We start from the raw sequence: 27,311 nt of genomic DNA, 5'->3' as shown, positions 1-27,311 counted from the left end.
ACATCAAGGGCATCACAATGAATGGCAGGTAGAAAGGGAGATTTCGGTTTGAAATTGCTCGGGCAGATATTATCTAAGGCAATACCAGTTCCCATTAAATTCAAGATAGGATCCTCATGAGCAACCACCCCCTCACAGAAATCCATTGCTATATATAACACATCAATATCAGAGATGCATAAATTACTCACATTTTTCTTCACCCCCACTTTCTCATCATTTTTAACCTTAGTGTGGTACCACTTTTTCAATTTCAATTTCCTAATGAATTTGAAGGTGTCAATCCTAGTTTGAGTATAGTTAAAACAGCTGGTTGGGCACAATGACAGACCCAAAGATAAGAGATCCTCTTCAACAGCAGACAACACTCTGCTGGAGAGATTTTCAACATTCATCATTTTCACTTGCGTGCTCGGGTTACCACTCCCAGAGGTCTTGTATCGTCTCCTGCGTCCCCTCTTCTTGGCCTGTCTGTTCCTCTCCCTCTTCCTCTGACTCCTCGTCCTCTGCCCCTTTGGGGGTGAGCTCCTTTGTGTTGATCCATCCTTCCTTGGTTCAACAGTCTGAATTGCTTTAAAAACTTCAATCTGTCCACTTCTTTATCTGATGTCGAAGCCCCAGACAAGACTGTGTCTGGTACATCTGAAAGATTTCCATCCGAAATGTCACTTTCTTCCTGTTCATCAATTGGTTGGCTTGCCCGTTCAGAGTCCCTCAAATTTGACTCAGTAACTCCTTCGTTGTACATATGATCATATTTCCGTTGGAAAGTTAGAATACGGCCTGCTTGATAATCCTTAAAGTCCCGTATAAATTTTCTCTGCTTTTTAGCAGTGATCTCTTCCTCTAATTTACAGAGTTTTTTCTCTAAATTCTTCATATATTCGTCAAGTGTTTCTTGTGTGACTAATGACAATAACTCCAATCTTACTTTCTCCATCCCTTCCAAGATTCTACTCCTATCCTTCATTGCATATTTCGTTAGTATACGCATCATATTCAATGAGCTCTGTTTCGAATTCTCAGCCCACTCCTCGAGCATTTCCAGATCAGGATCCTCGTAGGTAGGTATAGTATAAATCCTCAGTCCCCTAGGGACACGCTCCACATCGATATATCTCTGTAATGATTCAACCTCCCACCATTTAGACAATTCTTTCCTGTGCAATTTTTCCATTATGTCATATAGGGTTTGCAGTTTCACTTCCACCTTCATACTACCACGACCGGGCTGAGTACTAGGCCCCTCATCCATCTGGGAAAAAAATAGTTTATTCGATTTCTCCTTTCGTCGTGCTTCCCATCCGGAAGCCATAATTGCTGAGATAAGTTAAATAGTTTGTCAAGTCAAACAGACCCCAATGTCTCTGCTATTATCTTGGATGTGGACAATACAACCTTGGATCTGGTGTTTTTCCCACTCTGTTCCTATACCATGTTACTACCAGGAAGAGGTTCACAACTGGGCAATTCTATAATCTTAAATTGTTCAAAACATTGGTTCAATGCAAACACAAAAAGGCAGTTCTTCTTAACAAAATGTATGGCTTCTATATTTACAGTATCAATTAAACTGATTGAGCCGGTGTCATATATATTTATATAACTTACTGGCAGTCGCCAGTAAGTAAATATAGTTAGGGCCTAGTTTCTATAGAAATAGCTATTTTTTGCTTTCCTATATCTTAGGCACCGCTTGACTGATCCTCATGACATTTTGCAAAAAAAATCGACAGTCATATGAGCTGATGTCTGGAAATTTTCAGGGTGATCCTTCAAGCAGGGGCCGAGGTAAAGAGGGTGGTGAAATTTAGAGCTTTCCAAATGGTAATTTCCGTAGGAAAAATTGAACAGCGATAGCACAAAAACCACTGGACGGAATTACATCATATTAACAAAAAGGTAGCTCCTGGTTCAGAAAGAGACTTTTTTGTTATTTGGTGTAAATCCTTTTAGTGGTTTTTGAGAAATTCAAGGAAATCCACATTTATTTTGTATAAATAGGGATGCAAAGGATTTGCCATCCCTCCCAATTGTGTGCAGAGATCTTTTTGGCTGATAACACTTCAACAACAGAAGTGTTGTCAACCATCTTGGGACTCGGCTGAAGCCCTGACCTCTTAGCTCTTGTGATCGGGTCACAAAGGGACCCCTCCAAGGCTAAAAAACAACATTTTATTTTATTTTACGTTGGATCCATGGTGGATCCACCATAAAATTTTAAAAAACGTAGTGTGGACTCCCATGCTTTGTTATCATGAAGTCCGTGGGAGGGCCAAGTCCCGGGGGCATTTTTTTAGGACCACCACCTCCCCGGGGCTTATAAAGTATATATGTGGGGGCATGTGCCTCCTCTGATTGCCTCCCCACCAGGGTTCTTATGACCATCACCTCCATGGGGCATTTAATAAATTATATATCGGGGGCCTGTGGCTCTCCATGCCCCAGGGACCATCCCCCCAGCAAATCTTTAACAAAAAGAAAGGGGGTCACTATGGGGACCAAAGCCCCCAGGGCTTCCAAACAGAATATAGATATATAGATATATGTAGGAGGCCTTGGTCTCCACGCTCCCTGGGGACCACCAACCCTAGGTCAAACAGAAAACAATTGAAAGGGAGTTCATTTCAGACCCCCATGAGTCCTGGAGACCACCACCACCCAGGGCTATCTTCACATTGGAGGGGGCCATGTTGCCCCCCTTGTGGACCCATAGATGGCCCTGGGTACCGCCACCCCCAAGGACCGGCTTCTGCTTTGTCCCGGGGTGCACACCCCTAAGACATAGCTGTTTGCTGTGGCTTGGCTGCAGCTTTGTAGCTGCAGCCAAGCCACAGCAAACACTTCAGGTTTTGACAGCTGGACCTTTAAAGCAGGTCACGCTGTCAAGATCCAAAGTTTCATCTTTGTCCCCTGCATACGTGTCAAAGCAGCTTCCTGCTTCCTGAACCAATGATACTCTCCTTCCTGAAACAATGGCACTGCGAGGGAAGCTTTAAGGCTTCCCCTTCAGTGCCAGGTAGCCAGTTAAAAAAAAAAAAAATAATAGGGACCTTGCTGGCCCCCTTGCGGTTCCAGAAGGCCCATAAATAGCTTAAAAAATATAAAAAACACAATCCCCATAGAGCTTTGGGGGGGCTGAGTCTAGCTGGACTTTTTTTTAATGTTTTTTAAATGTCATTTTAACACACATTTCTCATTCTAACTATATGTGATATGACAGCCTAAAAAAACTCTAGGTCTTTCCTTCTCATTTTGTTTCTTTTTTTTCTCTCCTTCAATCAATTTCTCCCACTCATATTCACGATGTGGTATACAGAATTAATATCAAAGATACTTACATACTTTTCAAATAAAATGTTTTGTTGCATTACATTTTAAATTCAAAATAGGTTCTTAAAATATTTAAAATATTTAGGGCCTTAGTATGAGTGTGGCGGTCTAGAGACCGCCACACTAGCAGTGGCCGTCGGGACAGCCACCACATTACACACTGGTGGTCGGAGGATGGTAGCAGTCCTAATTCTTCAGGGCAGCACTTCAAGCAGTGCTGCCCTGGGGATTATGACTCCCTCATCAGTATCTAACACCACAGCACCCACCCAGCATCCCCACACCTCCAGGACACATCAATCAGCAGTGTGACCACCTGTATAGGGACCCCAGTCCACACCTCACAACCAAGACAATCAGGGACTTGGGGTCTGTGGCAGTGGCCACACCATTCAGGAGAAAGAGGCACAGGGGAACAGGGACACTGGGAGGACCACTGTGCTCCAGGCAGAGGACAGGCCCAGGGAACCGACTCTCCACAAGGCACTCACCAAGATCCTGGGTGCCTACCAACAACCCCAAGACATGATGGGCCAGATCCTTGACAATATGCAGGAGAACCAGCGGCTGTAGGAGGAACACCATCAGGAGATCAGGGAGGACTTGCAGGCTCTCAATGCCACCATAATCTCCATAGCAGGAGTGCTGGTAGACATGGCCAACATCATGAGGGAAACGACAGCACACCATCGGGCCACTACCACTAGCCAGTCTATTGACTAGCCCACCTCTTCCGCTGCAGCTAGTGGGCAGGAGGACTCACAGGCCGCCAGCACCCCTTCCCCTGCATCAGGTGAACCACCCAGTAAACATTGCCTGTGAGCCAGACAGAAGCCAGAGACACTTGCCAAGACCAAGACTACCGTCAGGAAAATAAGGCTCTCCTGATTGTCCCCTTTGTGTCCCACCCTGTCACCTTGCCCACTTTGAACTGCCTTTAATCCCCTCCTATGGCCCCTTGGACACTGTACCTGTGCTACAAACAGACTGGAACAACACCCTGGACTTTCCTCTATCATCACCCCATTCCATTGCACTTTACCCTCAATTTTATACCACTACAATAAACGCCCTTGAACACAACTTGAATGATAGTATTTTATGTGTTGAGAATGTGCATTCATGGAAACAGTCACATCTGGTGCAAATGATATGAACACTGTGATAGCATACAATTAATGACCTATAACTGTCTGTGGTAATCACCTCAGGACACTGTTGTCATATCACCAACATCTGTAAAATGACAAGCCATAGGTGACAGTACGTTGAGATGCAAAGGAAGTGAATACCATCATGCCACAGTCACACAGATGAAAGCAATAGTCACAACAATAATCAGTTCAAATGTCTCACCTGTGTGTCATTGGAAGTATGGATGTATAACTGATTTTATATTGTCCACATCCTCATCCTCTGCTTCCTCATCCTCACTGTCCTCAGGGTCCACTGTTGCCACAGGGGCATCTCCAGTCTCCTCCTCCTGCAGAAAAGGCAAGTTGTCTGAGGGCCAGATTGTGCAACATGCAGCATGCCACTACTATCTGGCAGACCTTCCTGGGTGAGTAGTACAGGGATCCACCTGTCAGATGGAGGCATCTGAACCTGGCCTTCAGGAGGCCGAAGATCCTTTTGATTGTTCTTCTGGTTCGCCCATGTGCCTCATTATAACGGTTCTCAGCCCCTGTCCTGGCATTCCTCACAGGGGTCAGGAGCCATGATACGTTTGGTTAGCCAGAATTACTTGCAAGTATTGAGGGACAGCCTAACACAATGCTATGGGGATAACACCTGAAGGCTTACACTGACATACAGTGGGTGAGGACTCTGGCTCAACTATTAGCCACACCCTGTGCCTCTGTAGTTGCTGCTATTCCTCGGGATGAAAGCGTCATGCACTGACCCAGGATACTTGGCAGTGATGTGGGAAATGTACTGGTCCTCCAGGCACACCATTTGCACATTCATTGAGTGGAAACTCTTCCAATTCCTGAACATCTGTTCATTCTGGTGGGGGTGAACGCAATATGTGTACATTCAATCTCCCCAATAATACTTGGGATAAGCCCCATTGCATCGAATTCTGCCTTCACAGTAGCCAAATCTTCCACCCGGGGGGAAACAATGTAGCTGCACTTGTGTTTCACCAGGACAGACAAAACCCTTGCCAGTACGATTGAGAACATTGGCTGTGACATTCCTGCTGCCAAACCCACTGTCACTTGGAAAGAACCAGTTGCCAGGAAATGGAGCACTGATAGCACTTTCACAAGAGGGGGGATCCCAGTGGGATGGTGGATGGCTGATATCAGGTCAGGTTCCAATTGGGCACACAGCTCTGTGATTGTGGCCCTGTCCAGTCTCTAGGTGAGTATTATGTGCCTGTACTCCAGTGTAGCCAAGACCACAAGGGGTCTGTACACGGGGGTTTGTCTCCTACTCCTATTCATCCACAGCAGTAGGTATCTAAGGGACACAAGAGTGAGTAGGCTGTCACAATTTAAACAAATGAACCACAACCTCAGTGTACATGCAGCATCAATGTGATGGGACAGTGGGAATGGCAATGATGCAGTTAAGGTTTATATGATTGTTTTTCTGTATCTTGGGACAGGTGGAAGTGAGGAAACTCCGCCAACGTTGGGCATCGTGGCGGAAGGCGTTCTTGCACCGTGCAATTCCTCATTGGCTAATATGGGGCTCTATGGAGTACAGTGGCCAATGGGGATCAGCGCCAGTGGTGGCGGTGTACACTGCCGTGGACGTTACTGCCATATTCTATTGAAATCTTCACTTGTTTCCTGACTTTCCACAGGACAACACCTACACTGCGTGTGCTGCTGTGACCTGTGTCTGGAACCTACCATGGCCTGTGTGACCAGGGAAAGGGCCCCTTCCTTCACTTCGGAGGAGTTGGAGGAACTGGCGGATGGCAGTATGGACTTCTGTATGGGCCTCCAGACCAAAAGGTGAGAACACCTTGGGCACAATGCATGTGGGAAGGATGCATGGAGATGTGTGTGCAAGCATTTTGTCATCGTGGGCTGGGGGGAATGTCTGGTGGTGGTGTACATGGCGGGGGTCTGACGATGTGTGTGCCAATTGTGATGGAAATGGGATTGGTGGGCCATATGTGTGACAGGCTGGATTGTATGTGTAATGCTGTCCTCCTGTCTGCATTCCCTCTGCAGGTCAGCTCCCATTAAAAGAGGGATTGTGGCGTGCCATCGCCAAGGACGTGCGGGCCCTGGGGCACTGGCACGGAAGTCTGCAGAGGCCCAGCTGGGGGCCTCCCAATGAGGAAGTGGTGCCCGTCGGAAGCTGACCCCCCGATGGCCCGCATACTGGCGGTGGCCTACCCAGAGCTGGATGGGTGCTTGAGGGCATCACAGCATCCCCAAGGGGGTGAGTAAAGTGGGCGTTACTACAATAATTGGTGGGTGGAATGGGATCCGGGTGGTGAGTGTGAGTTAGTGGGTTCTCCTTAATGTCAGACATTGCAGAATGATTCAGCTCAAGGGTAATGGGTGTATGGGTGTATGGCAAATTAAGGTAACCTAGCTCATTTGCATTCCATGTCAGTCAGGGCTTTGTAGGTCCCAGGAGGTGTGCAGTTGGTGGTGTTTTGCCCTCATCTTGCTGTGGCATATAGCCGAATCAATGCCAGTGCAATGTATGGTGCTCAATCCTGATCCCTGCGTGTGATGGTGCTGTGTATGCCAACTGTGGTGTTGGTGCTGTAATAGACCCAGTGTTTCCTTTCTCTCTCTCTCCCCTTTTTGTTTTGTCATCCTGTCTATGTGTGCATTAGCATCATCTGGCGGAGAAGCAGGGGCACCGGCTACAGAGGGAGCTGCATCCCACAGGACCCAGGAGGCAGAGTCCACCGACGCTAAGGAAACCAGTGGGACGGAGGGCGAGGGGAGCACTAAGGCAGGAGGTGACAACACTGACTCAGATACGTCCTCCAATGGAAGGTCCCTGGTGGTGGTGAACACCTCTGTGACCACCCCAGCTGCAGGTACAGTCGCCACCCCCGTACCAGCACCGCCCTCCCAGTAGCCCCTCAGCGAGTTACCCATGCCCGCTAACCCAGGAGGGTGGGCATCTCCTTCGCCCCAGGCACCTCAGGCCCCCCGACCGGGGAGTCCTGCTGCCCTGAGTGAGGCTATTAACTTCCTGAGATCCATCTCTGTAGGGCAGTCAACCATTGTGAATGCCAACCAGGGGCTGGCATCCCAGATGCAGCAAAGCAATGCATTCCTGGAGGGTATCCATGGTGGATTGGTGGCCCAAAAGAGATCAATTCGGGCTCTGGCCTCCTCTCTGATGGCAGCCATTGTCCCTGTTCCTACCATCCCCCCTCCAACTACCACTTCCCAGTCCCAATCTCCTCAACCCCAAACCATCCCAAGCACACATACAGACAAGCATGCACATTAAACATCACACAAGAGTGGCGCAGACAAACACAGGCACCACAATTCAGTCCACAAGCACTCACGCAAATACCAGACAGTCGCACACACAACCACATCCACTGCCTCCACTGTCTCCCCTCTTCCTCCTCCTCCACCTCCCTCACAGTCACGTCCACACTCACACCTGCATGCACTGCTTCAACAGCTGCCACCAGCACCACCACACCAAGCAGCACACACACCTGACTAGCAGACGCCCCCACATCATTCATCCATGTGTCCCATGTGTCCTCTCCCACCCTGTCTGTCCTCCCCTCCTAGATGACACAAACACAGTCAACCAGACACCCAACTGCCATCCACTGCACATCAGCGTACTACCCATACACCTGCACCCAAGTCCAGCAGATGTACTCCTCCAACAACCCCTCCCTCAACCTCCACTCCCATCCCTCCTCCCTCATCCCTAAGAAGCTTTTCCTTGCCCAACTGGACCTCTTCCCTCCCTCTTCCTCCCCTGTCCTGCCCGTAAGAGCAGGGTCCCAACGACCCAGCCCAGCACCTCAGCCATACAGTCCACGGGTACAGTGGAGGCACCTCCTAGTCGTGGAGGCAAGACAGTGAAGAATCCCACTCCACCAGCCAGGAAGTGGAAGGATCCCACTCCACCAGCCAGGAAGGGGAAGGAGCCCTCACCTCCTGCCAGGAAAGGGAAGAAACGGTCTCCTCCTGCCATGAAAGGTAAGAAGCCCTCGCCTCCTGCCATGAAAGGAAGAAGCCCTCACTTCCTTCCATGAAAGGGAAGAAGCCCTCACCTCCAGCTGAGCCACAGCAGCCCTCGCCTCCAACAGAGGATGTCCAGGAGGCCCCTTTCCCTGCTGAGACACAGGCTAGCAGGGTACTAACACCACCACCACCACCAGTGGTCATGGAGCCCTCACCTCCAGCTGAGGCACAGCAGCCCTCACCTCCTGCAGAGGCTGGCAGGGTACCAACACCACCACCACCAGTGGGCACAGGGCCCTCATCCCCCGCTGAGGCCCAGAAGCCCTCGCCTCCAGCAGAGGCTGCCCAGGACCTTGCACTACCCAGCATTGGGAAAAGGGCATGAAGCCCCCTATAGAACCAGTGGGCAAGTCCCCTACCTCAGGGATTGTGATCTTGCACTCCCCAGAATTGAGAAATGGGCATGGAGCCCCCTCCAGAACCAGTGGGCCAGTCCCCCACCTCAGAGACTGTGACCTTGCACTCCCCAGCATTCGGAAATGGGCATGGAGCCCCCTCCAGAACCAGTGGGCAAATTTCCCGCCTCAGAGACTGTGCCCTTGCACTCACCAGCATTTGGAAATGGGCATGGAGCCCCCTACAGAACCAGTGGGCATGTTCTAGACTTCAGCTGAGGTGCCTCCCTCATCCCCCTCAGGTGCCTGCCCACTTTTATAATGATGCCCCTGCACAGTTCTGTGCGGATGTTGTTAGGAAACAAGTTTGGCCTTGGACTGTGGCCATGTGAGCCCTTAGTACTTTAGACTGGGCATTGGCCCCCTTGAGGACAATTGTACATATCTCTTTATTTTCTAATTGGTTCATATGGCACCTTTTGCCTTGCAAATACATTTTCAGTACTTCCAAACTCTAGTCCTTGTATTATTCTGTTGTGTGTCATATGCCATTGTTTTTCATCTGCATCTGGGTGTGTGTATGGTGTGTGTGTGTCTGGTGTGTGTTGTGCGTGTGTGTTTGTCACTCTCCTTTTCCTCCCTCCCTTCCTTGTGTGCTAGGTGGCTGTGCTCACTGTTGTCATCTTCGTCGGCATTGGTGTTCCAGGTGGGGCATAGAAGAGCATCTGAAAGACTTGCAGTTCCGGGTCCATGGCGGCGTTGTTCTTCTCTGTGTCTCTGAAGGTGAGTCTTTGGTCTTCTGTGCTTTTGTGATGGCGTTGGTTCCGACCCCAGAAATCGTGGCGGATTGAAGTGTCATGATATGGTGGGCGGTATCTTGTCTTCCACCTGGCTGATGATCGGTATTGCTGTGCTGCATGGTGTTAACGTCCTGGCGGATGGTGTGGTACATTGGCTGTCTATGGGAGTTATCACCACCATGCTCTTAATTTGGCAGTAATTACTGCCAGCCTGTTGGCGGTATTGTGAGAAAGTAGCCCCTTTCTAGCATGGTTACCCCCACTTTTGGCCTGTTTGTGAGTGTGTGCCAGTGTGTTTTTACTGTATCTCTGGGATCCTGCTTGCCAGGACCCTAGTGCTTATAGATAAAACCCTTTTTGTCAGTGTGTTTTGCCTGTCTCACTGAGTGCTCATAGTTTATGGCCTAATGTGTGTGTTGTCAGTAGTGCTTAACTGTGTCACTAAAGTTCGTATAAGTCACCTATATGTCTAACAATCATTTACTGAAGGCTAGGTGCTTAACTGTGTCACTAAAGTTCTGCTAACCAGAACTTCAGTGCTTATGCTCTCTCTGCTTCCAAATTAGTCACTATAGTTTAGTGATTTCATTTACCAATTCCAATTCCCACACTGGACCCCCCTTATAAATCCCTAGTATATGGTACCTAGGTACCCAGGGCATTAGTGTACACACTATTTCACAGCCATTTTCACTGCACTTAAGTATCATATAAGTCACCTATATGTCTAACCATAATTTACTGAAGGCTAGGTGCAAAGTTACTAAGTGTAAAGGCGCCCTTGCACTAGCAAAGGTGCCCCCATGTTGTCCAGGGCCAATTCCCCGGTCTTCGTGAATGCGGGGACGCCATTACACGCGTGCACTACATATAGGTCAATACCTATATGTAGCTTCTCAATGGTAACTACGAATATGGCCATGTAAGGTGTCTAAGATCATGGGATTGTCCCCCCATTCCATGCATCCTGGGTGCTCTACCATGGCCCCCAGTACTGCCTAACTAGCTCTCTGAGGCTTTCATTGCAGCTACAGCTGCTGCCATCTCACAAACAGGGTTCTGTCCTCCTTGGGTCTGAGCAGCTCAGTCCCAAGAAGGCAGAACAAAGCATTTCCTTTGGGAGGAGGGTGTTACACCCACTCCCTTTGGAAATAGGTGTTACAGGCTTGGGGGGGTAGCCTCCCAGAGCCTCTGGAAATGCTTTGAAGGGCACAGATGGTGCCCTCCTTGCATGAACCAGTATTAAACCAGTTCAGGGACCCCCAGTCCCTGCTCTGGTGTGAAACTGGACAAAGGAAAGGGGAGTGACCACTCCCCTGTCCATCATCACCCCAGGGGTGCTGCCCAGAGCTCCTCCAGTGTGTCCCAGACTTCAGCCATCTTGTTTTCCAAGGTGTGGGGACACTCTGGAGGCCTCTGAATGGCTAGTGCTAGCAGGTGACGTCAGAGACCCCTCCAGATAGGTTTATACCTGGCTAGGTAGCCAATTCCCCTCTCATGGTCTCTCCTGTGGGTTCCTCTTCAGATTCTGCTTGCAAGTTTCCATCAGGAATCCTCTGCAACTACTGCTTCATCCTCTGACCTCGGATCATCCACAGACTGCTCCAGGAACCCCTGTTACTGCAACAAAGTATCCAGAAGGGCTAGTTCTACTCTGCAACTTCAGCTCCAGCCAGCAATTGCAACAGTTTCCAATTTGTGCACACTCTGAGGAATTCCTGTCTTCACCCTGCACCAGAAGGACCGAAGAAATCTCCTGTGGAGTGACAGAGTCACTTTCCTGCTCCAGCAGGCACCTTCTAAGATGACTACTGGTTCTCTGTGACTCCTCTCCTGACGACGAGCGGGCTCCCCGGAACACAGGTGGTGGACCCCTTTGACGCAGACTGTCCTAAGGTCCTGATGTCCAAATTTGGAGGAAGTAAGAGTTTGCCTTCCCCATTTGCAACAGTACCCCTATGCACCACTTCATCTTCACCTCATGAGGGTTCTGTGTACTATTTGCAAGAATCCTTCATGCACAGCCTGGCCCAGGTCCCCAGCACTCTATCCTGTGATGCTCAACTCACTGAGTTGTCTCCAGCGGCGTGGGACAGTCTTTTGTAGTGCTGCAACAAGTGCAATTTACACCTTCTTTGCCCCGGTGTCCTGGGATCTGCGTGGGTGCTGCCTGGTCATCTGTGGGTTCCCTCCAGTGTTGGGAGCCCCCTCTGCCTCCTCATTCCGAATTGAGGCCCCCAGGTCCCTGCTGGGTCCAGGCAGCACCATTTTGACGCAGACTGCAACATTGCTTGAACCAAGGCTTGTTGGACAAATCCAGCGCTGCAACTCACCTGCATCCAACATCTCCACGTGGGACATCCTTTGCATCATGCAGGAACCCGCAGCCATCTTCTTTGATGCTCTTCTGCAGAATTCTTCCAACCGGAGAATCCTCTTTTGCACCATCTTCAAGGTTGGCAGGGGCTCTTTTCCTTCCTGGAATCTTCTGTGACTTCTGGACTTGGTCTCCTCTCTTCACAGGTCTTCAGGTCCAGGAGTCAACCATTTGTTGCTTGCAGTCTTGCTTGGTTCCTGCAATAACTCTAATCACAACTTGTAGTGTGTCCTAAGGAAACTTGCAGTACTTTACTCCTATTTTCCTGGGCTCTGGGGGGGGGGGGTATTTTACTCACCTTTGTTGTTTTCTTACATTCCCAGCGATCCTCTACACACTACACTTGCCTAGGGGGGAATTTGGGATTTGCATTCCACTTTCTTAGTATATGGTTTGTGTTGACCCAGGCCTATTTCCTCCCTTTTGCATTCCATTGTATTTTCTATTGTTTGCACTATCCTATGACTATTTACTTACCTGATTTTTTTGTCTAATGTATATATTGTGTATAATACTTACATCCAGAAGGAGTATTGCCTCTAAAATATTTTTGGCCGTGTGTCACTAAAATAAAGTACCTTTATTTTTGGTAACACTAAGTATTGTCTTTTATTGTGTCTAAGTAGTGTGTATCCATAGTGGTATTGCAGGAGCTTTGCATGTCTCCTAGTTCAGCCGCCTAAGCTGCTCTGCTTCAGTTACCTCTATCAGCCTAAGCTGCTAGAACACTACTACATTTCACTAATAAGGGATACCTGGACCTAGTAGAAGGTGTAAGTACTCAAGGTACCCATTACAAACCAGGACAGCCTCCTACTGGTATTTCCGCTACTTTATTACTCACCGCCAATGTCATAATTACCACCTCTGTAACTGTGCTATACAAGATAGCAGCAAGATACATTGGTCTATATTTATTCACCTTGAGTTTTGTTGTTTAGAGATGTCATTAAATATTGTTTCTTCTTCCCTTTGTTTCCACTGATTTTCTTTGCTTGGAGGTGCAGAGTTTATAAGCATACCTGAGACTATAAAAATCATATTTTTTTTTGGCAGCGTTTAATTCTTTCACTGACTCCTGAAATGGCTGGCTCATGCTCATAAAATTCTTAGCCAATATGTATTATCACATAAGCCCACAGACACAGAATCATTAAAACACTTTGATACATCAGCACAGTTTTCTAAAAAGTCAGTATTGATAGCAGGGTACCCATCAAACACCTCAGGATTCAAACATTCAATGCAAGGTGTAGTGGCAGGTACCTGTGAAAAGAGAGGTTGCCCTATGCACATGGGATAGTGGTGAAAACATCGCCCATGATTTACCACATACCTACAGAATTCATAGCTGCAAGGTATCCCATTGGTGCCTTCAGCTAAACTTAACATTTTACCCAATTGCACTTCACTCCTGGGGTTTACAAGCCTATAGTTAAAATGGTAACAGCAAAATTTCATGTCCCAGAATACAATGTGATGTCCATTAAAAGATCAGGACTGATTGAAAGTGATACATTTGTCATGGGTACACCTTGTAGGTATGAATTTTCCACACAAAAGTAGCACCATGTTAATGTATTCAGGCAAAGAGGGCAAAAAAGCAGTAGCGAGAATGTTTAAAGCATCACGTTTCAGATGCCTTAAATGCAGGCTACAAAGTGGTACTTAAGACATTCATAAGTGAAGACCAAGAAGGGGACTTATTGAGAACCATCCCTAATTATTTGTATTCAGAGGTTTCCTCGATCCTTGTTTGCCCTTTTGACTAACCAAAATCATGTTGATTCATGCCAAAAGCCATAATTTCTGTTTTATCAGTCTTAATTGTTAATTGTTCCTTGGCAATACTTTCAAATTCAGTTAATTTTCTTTGTAGTCCAACTGGCGTTCTGTTCAATATTACCAGGTCATCCATAACGAAGAGACAGGGGGGGGTATTTGAACCTCCCATTTTGGGCAAAAAGGAATGTGTGGCTAATAGCGTTTTGGGAAGGTCCCCAAAGAAGAAGGCATTAGTACCAGCTCACAGGCCTGGCACACTCCATTATTAAACCTTATTCTCTAGGATGTTATCCGGGATTATACCTGTGCAAAGTTTCAACATTATGGGGCTGATTATGAGTTTGGCGGATGGAAACATCCATCTACCAAACTCCTGATGGGGAGGTCGCCACAGTGCTGGCGACCTTCCCGCCAGTCTGATTACTGCTTTCGCACTGGGCTGACAGGCGGCTGACAGCTTTCTTTGCCATGCACATTACTAGTACCAACTCATGTCCACATTTTTCACTGAACACTTTTCCAGGCGTGCCTCTTTGATATGATCTATTGAACTGTGATCTTTCAAATTTGATTATTCCTAACTCAGATAATAAATATAGGAACTATAAGGAAACAATTAAGAGATAGCAATGATACATTAAGTGATCAGAAAATGCCATTTGAACTCACTCCTGTTATTTGTATTATGCTTTGGGAGCATAATGGTGTTTAAAGTCTGAAATACAGCACCTCATTATGAAGACAATCATACTAGATAAAAGGAACATTTGTCAACATGAACACAACTGCCAACTTACTGTTATCCTTTTTTTTACAATTTGTATATAGTGCAACTCGACCCAAAGGTTTTGAAGCACTTTACACGAGCACAAGGTATTAGACAAGGTCACATTTATTATTTGTTTTTTGATAAGGGGAGATTAAATAATTTGCCCAGAATCACAGAATTGTGAGCTAATGCCAAGATTCAAACCTAGTTCCCCTACTCCAAAGCCAGCAGCTCGAAACATGATGCCACAGCGTCCTATTATGTTACATACTTCAATGATGCTTAACTCCAAAAGATCATGAGGCTTTATAAAAGGCACCATACCTCATTATAATATCAAATTAAATGACTGCCCTTTGAATGGACCTGGGCCAGTCCATATGTTCCTGCACAATACCAGAAAATGAAGCCCAGGCATAAGATAATCAAATACCACATCCAATTGTACCATGCTTTGAAATAAAGCAGCACAATAATTGGTGATATTGCATGCTCTACATGTTTCCCCACTGCCTGAATCCACTGTGTGAGAGCTTGTGGCAGCTTTACCCTAAAGTCAAGATGCAGCACTTATGAAGTGTATTATGTTATAGATCATAAGAGCTGTGCCAGGATTGGATTGATAAGTCATGATAGTGTGCCAGTGAAGACATGGAGAGCTACTTTTGCTGCCCCAGCCCATGGCCTCAACACAGAGTGAATTTTAAGTGAGAAGCCTGAAGTACGCATGTCAGGCTGGCCGAGTTCAGAGACCGGTCAGTCTGTCATGCTCACTTAAACTACACAGCACCACAGCTTTCCATGACAACAGCCACACACCCTTCCTTTGTAGTGGCATTTAAAAATACAATTGCAGCCCAGCTCTTCACTGTATGAAGCTCCCCCAAACCTATGTATTATATGTGCCCAGGTGGGTGGTGGACTAAAGCAGTGAGTCAATGCCCTTCATCCCCTATGCAGGAACTGACTCTGGATTTCTGTTAATATAAATTACTACACTTTATATTTATAAACAAAGCTTATTACATAACTATGAATACATTTGATGTCTCTATGAGTGTAGTGCTGGAGATGCCACCAGGATTTACCAGAATTCTTACATCTTTTTCATGGTACCCAGAGACATCCCCTTACTACTGTAAGGTAAACTATATTACAGAAGATATTACAGAATGCAAAATAGTACGGCCCCACTGATTTCCCTTTGTGGGCATGAAGCTAACATTCTAGCATCTGTTTGGAGATGTACTGCTTTGTTACTGTTGCTGTCTAAACTCAGAGTTGCTATAATGTCAGTGAAGTGTCTCCTACCCAAGGTAAATGATTGGATTCAAGACGCATTCTATTGCATTGGATCTGCTTACTGTTAAGCCACACTGTAGGAATTATTTGGACCAGGTGACACATATTATTAAATAAGATATGATAGTCACAAAGTAAGTCAGATGAGTATTCATTGATGGCCTACTGTAAACTTAGACGTGTGAAGCTATACCCCAGAGTTTAACAAATGTTACATGTTATTCTCTTTGATTATTAATGATGGTGATGGACTGTTATTTTGTTCTGCCCTTCTTTGTACCTAACACTAAATAACAGGGAGTGGAAATGTGGTACATTACAGAAATAATGATGACATTTGAATGCCATCTTGCTGTGTATGCTATTTTATGCTGTACTTTGTTTAGCGAAACATGGTGCCAGGAGGCTGATTGTTAATGTTTAAATCAAAACTATAAATAAAGTTTTAAAAAATAAAAAAGGACATGTCGAGTATTTCTCACTGCAAAATGGCCATCAAACGTTTTTAAGAAGCTATTTAAGGAGTTTGCACTTCAGTGTAGGCAAGATATGAAAAAAGTCTTATTGCCTTGGCAGTCATGTTGCATTTTGTGCTGTCACACTGCTTCCTCCTGGGTTTGGCATCAGCTTGGCAATGTCACAGATAGAGGCATACCTAGCAGTGCAGATTGTTGTGACATTTTCATTTTCCAGGTGCTGGTCACTGCCAGGTTCCCTAGAGAAGGAGGCAGTGCTTCTCTTAACATTGGGACAACTTGGTACATTTAACTGCAATGGCAGGCACTGGTTCCACCTTGATACAATATGATTGTGGTGACTAAGGGTGGGTTCAGTTTGGCATCCACTTCAACTCTTCTTACTTCGGGATCCTGACCATCCTACTCTGCTACCATCTGAGAATGCATCTTGCCCATTTTCTGGTTTCACTGGTTCTGATAGACCTTTGCAGTAGTTCCAAAGGATAAGGGGAATAAAATCACTACTTTCAATTCAATTAGCATTGTAATCCATGTGGTCACACATTGAATCTCAGAGATAGAAATTCAAGGTCAAAGGTTTATTACAGATTCAAGGCCACACTTAAGTAAATAAAACTCAGAAACATACTATATAAGTATAGAATTACCAAAGTTAATCGATTAAATCATACAAGCATAAGACACACAAGTATTTCTGTCGCAGCAGTGCAAAAGGTCAAAGATGCGACCGTACTGTCTAATCATTTGAAAATGTATTACATTTAAATATTATAATTAAACTATGGAGAAAGATAAGTATTTCTCTGGAATTAGTAAAAAAGTGTTAGCATAATAGAAGCCTCAGTAGAAGTTCTGCAAGAGAGATGTACATAACATGAAGCCTCTCAGCCAAAGTAAGGATAGAGAGATCTTTACCCCTCTAACTCTCAAGGCAATAGACTCTAGTCCAAGGGCAGAAAGTGTCTGCCTCACCTAAATAAAAGAAAACCACTTTAGACCTTGTAGAACCTTTGATAATATATATAACATCATCACTAGTAGTTTTCCATGTTCAGTGCACAGTTTGGAATTTGTAACTCCAATTAGTCTTGACGCCACAATTCAAACATCAGGACAACTTTGGGTACCTCAATGGTCTAGGAGCTCACAAAGGAGTCCTTCTTTCTTTAGAGCTCCTTGACCTTGCCAACATATCCTGCAGTACCCTTATATCTCAAATACACAACATGCCTTTTATTAGCTGTAGACTTGTCTAGATTCTCCTGCAATAAAGAACAATGCAATGCAAACAAAACTCCATGTTGAAGGTTAAACATAGAAAAATGTTTCAAGCCTTCACTCAAGTCAACCTAATAAGCAGTTCAATGCACATTTGAATACATGGCTATGTGTGCATTTCTCCTCTTAAGTATAATGGATGGCAAATAACTCTGATTATATAACTGTTAACTGCAATACTATAACGCAATACATAGAATATAAATATATACATGTATTATATTTCAGTCAATTATTGTCATTATCAAAACATACATATAACTTATACACTTCCACTTGTGAGTACACCTTGAACAATATGATTTCAATGCACCACTTATCATTAATACACTAGAGCACATGTTACATATGTCATTTGTTCTAGGTCCCTTCTACAAAGCATAATGGCATAACCTAGTTATGCTTTCTTAACCCGCCGATGATGCATAAAGTCATCACAATCTTACCAATTCCCTCTAATGAGATTTACTAAATCCTTGTCGTTCTCATCAGCTTTCATCTAGATTCCTCCAGACACTTCATATCATCATATTATTTACACTAATTATCTTCCAGCTCAACTTCCATTCTCTTTCTTTTCTTTGATTTTTTAACCTTTATTCCCTCATAGATTTTTAATCCCACCATCAAAATGATTGCACATGAAGCAATAGTCAATAGTGGCTTAAAAACAAAGCCAACAAATCCACTTTGTAAGTTTTCAAACCATCTGCCTACAACATCAAATCCATCTCCAATAGCCTCCCATGCATCTGTTGCTTCCAATTCCTTCAGATCCTTCATCAACTCATGTTGATGGAGGATCGGAACGATCCTTAGTAACGTTTTGAATATACTTCTCTAAATCCTTACCTTTGTCTGGAATGTAGGCACAGCATTGCTGAACTTTATGCATCTGATAGAATATGCTCTCTTCTGTGAGCAGAAGTTCTCATGCAAGTCTCTTCTGCAAAACCATAGATCTTATCTCCACCATTTCTGTATTCACAACCAATAAGGAATTTGCTGTACTAGCTGTGAGTTTGTCCACTATGGTAGACAGCTTTCTAAACTTTAGGTCATTCAGATCTACTCCGAAAGGTGGGATGAATACACCAAAAATGTCTCCTTCTAGTCACTAACACTGCTTCTAGTTCTGGGTTTCATTTCCCACACAGGATCATCAAAATAACCTGTCTGCCAAACTCTAAATCAGTATATTCATAAATAAAGGGGCATCCTGTAGTCCACAGAACAAGGGTAATACAATCAAAACAACAATGTGTTCTGCTAGAAAATTCATCAAGTGAGGAAGATCTTCCATGGTTATGGGAAAATACAATAACAGCTTAGAAGAAAAACATCATCAAACAATGGAGATAAAATCACAAAACTGGTTCAGAATACTGAAATGAAAATATATTTGTACCAAACAATGTTTTTGTTAGAAATGGGGTCTTTGGTTGACAGTCAGGTTACCACTTGTTCAAGCAAGGACCCTCACTGTAGTCAGGATAAAAGAGAATCACCCTCAGCTAACCCCTGCTTACCCCCTTGGTAGCTTGGCAGAGCAGTAGGCTTAACTTCAGAGTGCTAGGTGTAAAGTATTTGTACCAACATACACAGTAACTTAATGAAAACACTACAAAATAACACAACACAGGTTTAGACAAATAGGAAATATTTATCTAAACAAAACACGACCAAAATGACACAAATCCTCAATACACAAGTCAAGTTATCAATTAAAAAGCAAAAAGAGTCTTTATGTAGTTTAAAACACACACTAACAGTGTTAGTGTGAAAATGTACCTTGGGTGCGTCAAAAATAAACCAGCACGGGTGAGTGTGCATCAAAAAGGGCTTGCGATGCGTCGATTTCAATCACGAGAGAGACCTTGGTCATTTCTCCTTTCGTCGGGTCAGGGTGCGTCGTTTCTTCTTTCCGCAGGCTAGTGATGCGTCGATCCGGTCAGCACGCTCGGGTCCAGGAAGGCCTTGTGTTGTTTTTACACGCCCAGCCGTCCTTGCGTTGGAAATCCAGCCACACGATGATCCGAAAACCACACATCGCGGGTTGCGATCTCCCATACTGCGCGTCGTTTTTTCAGCTCTGTGCGTCGATTGCCAGCAGCGTGTCATTTCTTCAGCTGCAGATCGGAGTCGTGTTGATCTTTTCCCCGCAAGGCGCTCTGTGCGTGGATTTCCTTCTCTTAGGCTGCCAGCTTCTCCTTTTAGGGTCCCAGGAACTGGGTGGGTACCACAGGGTAGAATAGGAGTCTCTCCAGGGACACCAGGTGCTGGCAGAGAGAAGTATTTGCTGTCAGTGAGACTTCAAACAACAGGAGGCAAGCTCTAAATCAAGCCCTTGGAGATCTTCACAAAATGGAAGGTACACAAAGTCACGTCTTTGCCCTCTTACTCTGGCAGAAGCAGCAACTGCAGGATAGCTCCACAAAGCACAGTCACAGGTAGGGCAGCTCTTCTTCCTCAGCTCTTCTCCAGGCAGAGGTTCCTCTTGTTTCCATAAGTGTTCTAAAGTCTGTGGTTTCGGGGGGCCTTCTTATACCCATTTTCTCCTTTGAGGTAGGCCTACTTCAAGGCAAAGTCTCTTTTGAATGTGAAATCCTGCCTTGCCCAGGCCAGGCCCCAGACACTCACCCAGGGGTTGGAGACTGCATTGTGTGAGGGCAGGCACGGCCCTTTCAGGTGTGAGTGACCACTCCTCCCCTTCCTCCTAGCACAGATGGCTCATCAGGATATGCAGGCTGCCCCTCAGCTCCCTTTGTGTCACTGTCTAGTGCAGTGGTCTTCAAAATTTTTAACGCTGCGCCCCCCCAGTTGAAAAAAAAAATCATTGGGCCCCACTTCAGAATTTTTCACAATTATTTTAGAAAGATGGCAATGTTTAAATATGTCTAAACCTATTTAAACATTGCAGTTAAGTGCTGATACCTTTTTAAAACTGCAATAACATGCTTCTGCTTAAAACAAAGGCATGTTATCTGTATAATATTTCTTTTAGCCAGAGTTTGGCACCCCCCTTGGGATTACTTGAGGCCCCCCTATGGGGGCCCACCCCTCAGTTTGAAGACCTCTGGTTTAGCGTGAGGTGCAACCAGCCCAACTGTCAAACTGACCCAGACAGGGAATCCACAAACAGGCAGAGTCGCAGAAATGTTATAAGCAAGAAAATGCTCACTTTCTAAAAGTGGCATTTTCAAACACACAATCATAAAATCAACATAATTAAAAGGTGTATTTTTAAATTGTGAGCTCAGAGACCCCAAAACTCCACATGTCCATCCACTCCCAAAGGGAATCCACGCGTCAATCAGATTTAAAGATAGCCCCATGTTAACCTATGAGAGGGACAGTCCTTGCTACAGTGAAAAACAAATGTAGCAATATGTCAGGACATATAAAACACATCACTATATTTACTACCTTAACCATACACTTCACCCTGCCCTTGGGGCTACCTAGGGCCTACCACAGGGGTGTCTGACATGTAAGAAAAGGGAAGGTTTAGGCCTGGCAAGTGGGTACACTTGCCAAGTCGAATTTACAGTTAAAACTGCACACACAGACACTGCAATGGCAGGTCTGAGACATGATTACACAACTACTTATGTGGGTGGCACAACCAGTGCTGCAGGCCCACTAGTAGCATTTGATTTACAGGCCCTGGGCACTTCCAGTGCACTTTACTAGGGACTTACTAATAAATAAAATATGCCAATCATGGATAAGCCAATTACATACACATTTTATAAAGGAGCACTTTCACTTTAGCACTGGTTAGCAGTGGTAAAGTGCCGAGAGCAACAAAAACAGTAAAATCAGAGTCCAGCACACATCAACAACCCGGGAACAGAGGCAAAAAGTTGAAGGAGACCACGCCAAAGATGAAAAGTCTAACAGTTTTATATAAACAGAAACTGATCTGTCGTACAAAATTGTGCTCCCTGTGGCAGCAGAGTGCAGAGTGAAATTCAGTGTTCCAAATGTGAATAAAGTAAAACAACATAAATATATACAAAATGTACAAAACTCCTGAACAAAGGGGGTGAAGACCAGAACCAGGAAATTGATATGAATAAATCCATTAAATGTCCAATTGCAATACCAGGGATTGACCATATAAAAGTCAACGTTTTGACCCCTAATGGAAAGAATAGTCCGGGACCTTCATCAGGACAAACAATTATGGCAGGTAGGCACCTAAGAGTGCAAAACAACTGAATCAGTCTAAAAAAAGGCCTCTTTATCTGAAGCATGGGGCAGAACCAGATCACACCAATACAATTCTTACAAGACCAGAACAAATCACAGTCACAACAATACAGATCCTTTAGGTTCTAGTTGAATTTGTAACAAACTCTAAATCAGGCTCTGAGTCATAGTTTAAAAAATAATATTGAAAACTTCTCTAGCTATAAAAAATACTCAACAAAAGACTACAAGAAACACCATATGTCAAAGGAATATGATGATAAGTGATGCCCTCAGGAACGGAAGCAGATAAGTGTGTGCATACATAGCAATCCCTTGCATCCATACTGTCAGTATACTCGTAAAACAATTTAAAATATGCATTTGCAGAATAATCTCCTCTAGAATCATCTATGTGTAAAGCTTTTTCATCTAGCCTATAAAGGTTACAATCTCTAGGACTCAGGGCCATATTTATACTCTGGTTGCGCCGAATTTGCGTCGTTTTTTTCGACGCAAATTCGACGCAGAACTAACGCCAACTAACGCCATATTTATACTCTGGCGTTAGACGCTTCGGGCGCCAAAGTGCCCGGAGTGTGCGTCATTTTTTAGCGTGAACCCCTTCCTTGCGTTAATGATATGCAAGGGAGGCGTTCCCGTCTTAAAAAATGACTCCCAGGCCTTTACGTGGTATTTATACTCCCGGGCAAAAGAGACGCCCGGGAGTGGGCGTGGCCAAAAACGGCGCATTTGCGCCGCTTTTTAACGCCTGGGTCAGGGATGGCGTTAAGGGACAAGTGGGCTCAAAATGAGCCCAGAGTGCCCTCCCCTGCCCCCAGGGACCCCCCCTGCCACCCTTGCCCACCCCAGGAGGACACCCAAGGACGGAGGGACCCATCCCATGGACATTAAGGTAAGTTCAGGTAAGTATTTTTTTTTTTTTTTTTTGTGGCATAGGGGGGCCTGATTTGTGCCCCCCTACATGCCACTATGCCCAATGACCATGCCCAGGGGACAGAAGTCCCCTGGGCATGGCCATTGGGCAAGGGGGCATGACTCCTATCTTTACAATGATAGGAGTCATGTTGATGGGGGATGGGCGTCGAAAAAAAATGGCGCAAGTCGGGTTACGACGATTTTTTCGACGTAACCTGACTTGCCCCATTTTAAGACGCCCATACGCCATTTTCCCCCTACGCCGGCGCTGTCTGGTGTACGTGGTTTTTTTCCACGCAAACCAGGCAGCGCCGGTCTGCTTGCGCCGGCTAACGCCATTCCATAAATACGGCGCCCGCATGGCGCTTCAGAATGGCGTTAGACGGCGCTAAATTTTTTGACGCTAAACTGCGTTAGCGCAGTTTAGCGTCAAAAAGTATAAATATGGGCCTCAGTGTTTGCGGGGGAACCCTATGTTGTAATTTTTTCTCTACCTGGGGTCTAGGGAAAATTATTTTATTAATAGCACCACTAATACTACAAGGGAGATAAGCACAATTGCACCTAATGTGTACCTATGTCTACTTTTCTGATTAACCTCCATGATTTCTCTAAAATCAGATCTTTTATAGTGAAATGAAGCAGCAACAGAGTATTCTTAGTCAGTTCCAACTGTGCAAAGCAGAAAAACAAAGTCCAAATAATAAACAACAGATATATTTACAGAATCTGTGGGAGACTTCCCTGACCCTACTATGTGCTCAATCAATCCAACAGCACAGGAGCCTCAAAATAGCATTCAGACACAATGTACATTTCGAGAAGGTTCAGTTGAATCTGCAGTGTTATCCCAAAGCTCCCAAAACGTTCTCTCTCCATCATTTGCAGCAAAGTATGTTCATTCAGGTGAAGAATACCTCCGACAGGGCACTCTTGTTCTCTTTGAACTCCTTAGTGCCAATCCTTCATTCTCACTTTAACCTTGATCGGAGTTCTCAACGTCCTCTGGAATTCTTTGCAGCACACATTCTTTAGACAAACTCAATTTTTCTCTTTCTTGCCTTCTGGGCCATCGTATTCAGCTTTCACTCACTTCCTCAGACTGACTCTGTCTGACCCTGACACCTTGAATAACCTGCTGCTATTGTCTCTCTGTCACTGCCAGCACTTCTGGAATAGGTGCTTTCACATCAAGGGGACACTCAACTCTGTGAGTTTGGAAAGCATGAAACCAATTAGGGAGGCCTCCTCACCTCACAGAAGTCGTTGTGACCAAGATGACTTGATATGGCCCATGCCAATGAGGCTCAAAACATGTCTTTCTTATGTGCTTCTTCATCATGACCCAGTCACTAGGACTGAGGTCATGGCACTGCTCTTGATGTGGATGGGCTGTAGCTGCTCCAACCTGATGAGACACAGAGTGCACCAGGGCAGCTAGCCCTCCTTTAAAGTAGTTAAGGGCCATATCATCTGTAATGTTCACAAGTGCATTTGCAGGAATTGCTGGCAACTTCATCGCCCTATCCATGATGATCTCATGGGGCGACAGTCCTGTCTTCCGATCAGGTACACTGCAAAGACTCATCAGCACAAGAGGCAAAGCATCAGGCCATTTCATAGATGTCAAAGCACACACCTATGCCAGTCTAGATTTCAGCCTCCCATTTACCTGTTCAAGAATACCTGAAGCCTCAGGTCTATAGCTGCAGTGTAATCTCTGTTCCACTTCGAATGCTGTGCACAACAGTCTCAGGATCTCATTATTAAAATGAGTCCTGCGGTCTAATGCCAGCACAATCGGGAAGACAAACCTAGGTATAGGCTCCCTCAACAGCAATATTGCTACAGTAAAACTGTAATTTCCTCTGGTCGAGTAAGCTTTGATCCAGCGCAAGAAGATGCACACAGTCAGCAGGACATATCCCAGACCATTACACGCAGGCATCTCAATGAAGTCCAACTGCATCCTAGAAAAGGGTCCTCCTGATCTCCCTAGGCGACTCAGTCTTACTGCAGTTCTCTTTCCAGCATTATTCTGCTGACACACAACACATTGATGACAGATTGTCTCAGTCATCAACTCAATCTGAACTTCGGATTAAACCACATTTGCCTAAACAAACTCATCATGGAATCGCTACCAACATGAGTTGGACCATGAAAATACTTAGCCACTGGGGTCAACAAACTGTTCGGCAACACTGGTCTTCCGTCCATCTCTCTTGACACAACCTGCTCTGATCCCACTCTCTTGTTTTTACTCTGACACTACTTCCTGAAACCTCTTTACCTCTTCCGACATATCTGCAGTTGTTAACGAAAGGTTGTAATTGGTCATTTGTAATTCTGTCATTTGTATATTCTCCATTGAAGGTACAAACATTGTGAGCACAGTACTTTGCTACCTCATTTGCATAATTCTTACCCGATACCACATGATCAGTCCCACTAAGGAGTGCACGTCACTTGGCCACTGCAACCTGTTCAGGCAACTGTAGTGCTTCAAGGAGGTTCCATACTTGCCCTTCTGGATTGGGGAACCAGAAGACATCATGAATCCCCTTGGGACCACAATTGACCGAAGTCATGAATGACACCAAAGCCACACTGACTATCTGTAAAAATTGTCACTTTCAGCTGACCTGAAAACACAGCATGCCATAATAAGAACAATCAAATCAGCCACTTGTGCAGAAAATATTCCTTGAAGCAAGGAAGCCTCAACAACTCCTGAAGTTGTGCAGCCAGCATATGCAGCTCTCAGACTTCCTCCACTGTCCTGTAAGCATGAACCATCGACATATAGCACCAAAGCAGCTTCAGATAGTGGTTCATCTCATATATCTGGTCTCAGTTTGGCACATAGTTCAGTAACATTGAGATAATCATGGCCCACTTCCCCTTCTTCATTTTCATGATCAGGTACAGGTAAAAGGTGAAAGAATTTAGAACACCACAGCGCTTAACAATCAAATTTCCTACCACAAGAATGACCTCTTCATACTTGGTAAGGCGACTACTCCTCAGGTGCTGGGTTCTAGTCCTTGTCAACAATAACTCCACAGAATAGGGAACATACACAGTTGGTGACCCATGACTATGTTTTCACACCTCTTTGTGCTGACACTTACGGCTGCCACCGCTTTAAGACAACCAGGCAGCACAGAAGCTACAGGGTCAATAGTAGCAGAGAAATAGGCCACAGGTCTTTTGGTGTTTCCATTTGATTGTGTAAGCACTGAGAGAGCATGGTCCTCCCTCTTAATGCAGAAAAGTACAAATGATTTATTCTAATCAGGCATTCCCAGTGCAGTGGCATGACGGAGACTTTGTCTCAGCTCTAGGAACTGGAAGGCGAATAAGCAGGGACTCAATCACTCGAGTTATCCCTGCAATTGTTTCAGGTGTCAGACTGTATTGGGATGTTCTTGGATATTCAGCAGTTAGCTTAATGTTTAATCGGACAGGCTCAACACCTTTGATCAGCCGATGTCTTTTCCTGAAATATTCCACACGTCAAGCTTGAGTATTTGGGGCAAATCATCAATTGTTAACAGAGTAAACAATGTGCTGTAAGATCCATCATTCACCACTTTAAAGATGACATCCTCATGATGAGTCTGCAATTCTATGCCTGTCAGAGTACAATAGATGATACAGTTCAACTTATGAAGAAGATTCCTTCCTAGAAGACTCACTAGGCTGTAATCACACACCACAAATTGGTGATTCTCCTCAAAAGATCCTATTTTCACAGTTATTTCTGTGGTCTCTTGGGTTGCTACACACCACTCCTATAACCTGGATCATTTTTGCCAAGAGGGGTATGTTTTGAACTTCTACTGTTCTTAAAGTAGAACACATAGCACCAGTGTCAACCAAAAATGACACAGTGTGGCCATTCACCTCACCATCTACGAATGGACCAATCTGGTCTACCTGAGAGATTGTACCAATTGCACAATCTTGCTCCCCTCCCAGGATCAGACACCATCATGCTGACTGATCAGAGGCATAGTTCATGACTGCCTCAAACATGAGAAACTGTTGAAAGGGATTATTGTCTTGAAGCATATTTGTGTTCCATGTTTAAAACTTGACTTGAATTCAATCTTGGACCATACGAGTTTTGCTGTGGCATCGGAGGTTGTGGAACCTGCATCACTGGAGCTTGTGGCACATTATAATTCTGTCCTCTGTGTCTTTGAACATTCTGCACTGGTATGGGGTGGTTATTCTGAGATGGTACAGATCCTGAATTCTGTGGCTGATTGGATGGATTAAGACAGCAATCCCTCTACCAATGCCACAACTTGTTGCAAAAAAGCCAAGAGGTTGACTTCTTCAAGGGATTTACATCCATTCCTATACTATAGTCCACTGGGACTCCTCAACCTCTACCCTGCATTGGATGTGTTCCCTGTTGATACACTCCTTGCATAGCACCAACATTCCCTATAAATTGGCTAAACCTGACTATTGCTCTTAGCAGCTTTCAACTGAGCAACCA

The sequence above is a fragment of the Pleurodeles waltl genome, chromosome 6 (genome assembly GCF_031143425.1).
Source record: "Pleurodeles waltl isolate 20211129_DDA chromosome 6, aPleWal1.hap1.20221129, whole genome shotgun sequence".
In the NCBI taxonomy this organism is placed as follows: domain Eukaryota; kingdom Metazoa; phylum Chordata; class Amphibia; order Caudata; family Salamandridae; genus Pleurodeles; species Pleurodeles waltl.
This window is presented reverse-complemented; position numbering follows the sequence as displayed.